Source organism: Macrobrachium nipponense, chromosome 30 (assembly GCF_015104395.2).
Source record: "Macrobrachium nipponense isolate FS-2020 chromosome 30, ASM1510439v2, whole genome shotgun sequence".
Classification (NCBI taxonomy): domain Eukaryota; kingdom Metazoa; phylum Arthropoda; class Malacostraca; order Decapoda; family Palaemonidae; genus Macrobrachium; species Macrobrachium nipponense.
The window spans coordinates 43882607-43887606 of NC_087218.1; the positions used below are offsets into that span (position 1 = coordinate 43882607).

Consider the following 5000-nt stretch of genomic DNA (forward strand, 5'->3'; position numbering starts at 1 on the left):
CATAAAACATTATGTGCACAGGGACTTTTTGATCATCCTGTATATATATGTATATATATATATATATATATATATATATATATATATATCAAACATACATTATATATCTTTTTATATATACTACACTGAATATACACACATATATTCTCGATTCTTCTTTTTAGGATGTGGAGAAAATTGTTGGCAGTATTGCCACTACTATGGGCGGACGGATTCACGAAGTCCTACCGTGGACCCCTACCAGAAATCAACCAGGATCGCGATTCCCGCTGGAACACCACGCACGAACCAGTCATTCCGGAGGGCGGATCCCTACCGATAGGCGGAAGAAACGTCTATCTAGAGAGAGACGATTCCAATACGACTACACAACGTCCGGTGATTCCGGAAGGGGGTCGATTCCCATTACGCCAAGGGCTACTTTCCCTCGCGTCGATCCAAGTTGAGGAAGACGGGTCAGTCGTCATTCCCGCTCATGTGCAGGAGTACATTAAGGCTATGGCGCCGAATAAAATCACCAGTAAGTTTTTTTTTTTTTATTGGATTAATATCAAGCCAGAGACATTGTTAATTTTCTTTGAATTTATAAATTACTATTTCCTCATTACGCTCAATATGCTTCAAGAAACGTTTGTTTTTGTCGAGACAACATGATTTATATCCTTGTCGAAAATTTGTTCACCCCAATAACAAGGGAAAATGTTTGTTTTTTTCCCATAACAGGGGAAATGTTTTTTTTTGTTTTTCCCATTCCCAGGGAAATTGTTTTGTTTCCCATTCAGGTGAAAATGTTTTGTTTCCCATAAACAGGGAAATGGTTTTTGGTTTCCCCATTCAGGGAAAATGTTTGTTTCCCATACAGGGAAAAATGTTTTGTTTTCTTTCCAAATAACAGGGGGAATGGTATGTTTTTCCCCATACCAAGGGGAATGTATGTTCCCCCCAAAATTAAACAGGGGAAATGTTAATTGTTTTTCCCCCATTACAGGGAAAATGTTTTATTCCCATACAGGGGGATGTCTGTTCCCATTCAGGAAAAAGTCTGTTCCCATACAGGGAAATGCCAGTTCCCATTCGGGGAAATGTCTGTTCCCATTCGGGAAAAATTTTTGTTCCATTTTGGGGAAATGTTTGTTCCCATTCAGGGAAATGTTTGTTCCCATACATGGAAATGTCTGTTCCCATACATGGAAATGTGTTCCCATACAGGGATGTTTGTTCCACATACGGGAAATGTGTTCCTATTCGGGAAATGTTTGTTCCCATACAGGGAAATGTCTGTTCCCATACAGGGAAATGTTTGTTCCCATACAGGGAAATGTTTGTTCCTATTCAGGGATGTTTGTTCCCATACAGAAATGTCCGTCCCATACAGGGAAATGTTTCGGTGCCAAAAAAACAATGGAATGTTTGTTCCTAATTCAGGGAAAGTTTTGTTCCTTATTTGGGAAAGTTTGTTTCTCATTCAAGCAAATGTCTATTACCATACAGGGAAATATTTGTTCCCATTCAGGAAAATGTTTTTTCCCATTCAGGAAAATGTTTGCTCCCATTCAGGGAAATGTCTGTTCCCATTCAGGGAGATGTTTGTTCCCATTCAGGGAAATGTCTGTTCCCATTCAAGGAAATGTTTGTTCCCATTCAGGGATATGTTTTTACCATACGGTGAAAATGTTTGTTCCCATTCAGGGAAATGTTTGTTCCCATTCAGGGAAATGTCTGTTCCCATATAGGGAAATGTTTGTTCCCATTCAGGGAAATGTTTGGTCCCATTTAGGGAAATGTTTGTTCCCATTCAGGGAAATGTTTGTTCCCATTCAGGAAAATGTTTGTTACCATACAGTGAAAATGTTTGTTCCCATACAGGGAAATGTTTGTTCCCACTCAGGGAAATGTGTACCCATTCAGGAAATATTTGTTTCCATTAAGAGAAATATCTGTTCCCATATGGGAAATGTTTGTTCCCTTCAGGAAATGTTTGTTCCATTCAGGAAAATGTTTGTTACCATACAGTGAAAATGTTTGTTCCCATACAGGGAAATGTTTGTTCCCACTCAGGGAAATGTGTACCCATTCAGGGAAATATTTGTTCCCATTAAGAGAAATGTCTGTTCCCATATAGGGAAATGTTTGTTCCCATTCAGGGAAATGTTTGTTCCCATTCAGGGAAATGTTTGTTCCCATTCAGGAAAATGTTTGTTACCATACAGTGAAAATGTTTGTTCCCATACAGGGAAATGTTTGTTCCCACTCAGGGAAATGTGTTCCCACTCAGGGAAATGTTTGTTCCCATTCAGAGAAATGTCTGTTCCCATATACGGAAATGTTTGTTCCCATTCAGGGAAATGTTTGGTCCCATTTAGGGAAATGTTTGTTCCCATTCAGGGAAATGTTTGTTCCCATTCAGGAAAATGTTTGTTACCATACAGTGAAAATGTTTGTTCCCATACAGGGAAATGTTTGTTCCCACTCAGGGAAATGTGTTCCCATTCAGTGAAATATTTGTTCCCATACAGTGGAAATGGTTGTTCCCCATACAGGGAAAGGTTTGTTACCATTCACGAAAATGTTTGTTTCTATTCAGAGAAATGTTTGTTTCCAATCAGGGAAATGTTTGTTCCCATTCATGGAAATGTTTGTTACCATACAGTGAAAATGTTTGTTCCCATTCAGGGATATACTTGTTCCCCGACAGGGAAATATTTGTTCCCATTCAGGGAAATGTTTGTTCCCATTCAGGGAAATGTTTGTTCCCATTCAGGGAAATGTTTGTTACCATACAGTGAAAAGGTTTGTTCCCACTCAGGGAAATGTTTGTTACCATACAGTGAAATGTTTGTTCCCATTCAGGGAAATGTTTGTTCCCAGACAGGGAAATGTTTGTTCCCAAACAGTGACAAAGTTTGTTCCCATTCAGGGAAATGTTTGTTCCCATTCAGGGTAATGTTCGTTCCCAATCAGGGAAATGTTTGTTATCATACAGTGAAAATGTTTGTTCCCCATTCAGGGAAATGTTTGTTCCCATTCAGGGAAACGTTTGTTACCATACAGTGAAAATATTTGTTCCCATACAAAGAAATGTTTGTTCCCAAATGGGGAAATGTTTTGTTCCCATTAAGAGAAATGTCTGTTCCCATTCAGGAAAATGTTTGTTCCCAATCAGGGAAATGTTTGTTCCCATTCAGGGAAATGTTTGTTCCCATTCAGTGAAAATGTTTGTTCCCCTTCAGGGAAATGTTTGTTCCTATTCAGTGAAATGTTTGTTCCCATTCAGGGAAATGTCTGTTCCCATTCAGGAAAATGTTTGTTCCCAATCAGGGATATGTTTGTTCCTATTCAGTGAAATGTTTGTTCCCTTTCAGGAGAAATGTTTGTTACCATAAAGTGATAATGTTTGTTCCCATTCAGGGAAATGTTTGTTCCCAGACAGGGAAATGTTTGTTTCCATTCAGGGAAATGTTTGTTCCCACTCAGGGAAATGTTTGTTCCCACTCAGAGAAATGTTTGTTCCCACTCAGAGAAATGTTTGTTCCCACTCAGAGAAATGTCTGCTCCCATTCAGGGAAATGCTTGTTCCCATTCAGGGAAATGCTTGTTCCCATTCAGGGAAATGTTTGTTTCCATTCATGGAAACGTTTGTTCCCATACAGGGGAATGTATGTTCCCATACCGGGAAATGTTTGTTCCCATACAGGGAAATGTTTATTCCCATACATGGAAATGTCTGTTCCCATACAGGGAAATGTTTGTTCCCATTCAGGGAAATGTTTGTTCCCATACATGGGAATGTTTGTTCCCATACAGGGGAATGTATGTTCCCATACAGGGGAATGTACGTTCCCATACAGGGAAATGTTTTTTCCCATTCAGGGAAATGTTTGTTCCCATACATGGAAATGTCTGTTCCCATACAGGGAAATGTTTGTTCCCATTCAGGGAAATGTTTGTTCCCATTCAGGGAAATGTTTGTTCCCATACAGGGAAATGTCTGTTCCCATACAGGGAAATGTCTGTTCAAATACAGGGGAATGTTTGTTCTCATACAGAGAAATGTTTGTTCCTATACAGGGGAATTTTATTCCCATACAGGGAAATGTTTATTCCCATACAGGGAAATGTTTGTTCCCATACAGGGAAATGTTTGTTCCCATACAGGGAAATGCCTGTTCCCATTCGAGGAAATGTCTGTTCCCATACAGGGAAATGTTTGTTCCATTTCGGGGAAATGTTTGTTCCATACAGGGAAATATTTGTTCCCTTACAGGAAAAGATCTGTTCCCATTCAGGGAAATGTCTGTTCCCATACAGGGAAATATTTGTTCCCATACAGGGAAATGTCTGTTCCCATTCAGGGAAATGTTTGTTCCTATTCAGGGAAATGTTTGTTCCTATTTAGGGAAATGTTTGTTCTCATTCAAGTAAATGTCTATTACCATACAGGGAAATATTTGTTCCCATTCAGACAAATGTTTTTTCCCATTCAGGAAAATGTTTGCTCCCATTCAGGGAAATGTCTGTTCCCATTCAGGAAGATGTTTGTTCCCATTCAGGAAAATGTTTGCTCCCATTCAGGGAAATGTCTGTTCCCATTCAGGGAGATGTCTGTTCCCATTAGGGAAAATGTTTGTTCCCATTCAGGGATATGTTTTTACCATACGGTGAAAATGTTTGTTCACATTCAGGAAAATGTTTGTTCCCATTCAGGGAAATGTCTGTTTTCATACAGGGAAATGTTTGTTCCCATTCAGAGAAATGTCTGTTCCCATATAGGGAAATGTTTGTTCCCATTCAGGGAAAAGTTTGTTACCATTCACGGAAATGTTTGTTCCTATTCAGGAAAAAGTTTGTTCCCATTCAGGGAAATGTTTGTTACCATACAGTGAAAGGTTTGTTCCCACTCAGGGAAATGTTTGTTCCCATTCAGGGAAATGTTTGTTCCCATTCAGGGAAATGTTTGTTCCCAAACAGGGAAATGTTTGTTTCCCAAACAGGGACAAAGT

The 5000-nt window shown here is 39.3% G+C and overlaps 1 protein-coding gene across 1 annotated transcript in view; it reads left to right on the top strand.

Annotated features, from left to right (window-relative positions):
* Positions 1–5000, top strand: part of LOC135202058 (chymotrypsin-like elastase family member 2A) — a 34138-nt gene that overhangs the window by 8479 nt on the left and 20659 nt on the right. Inside the window, exon 2 of the mRNA XM_064231325.1 lies at positions 165–520. The gene's annotated coding sequence lies outside the window, so the exon portion shown is untranslated. The remainder of the gene's footprint in view (positions 1–164; positions 521–5000) is intronic.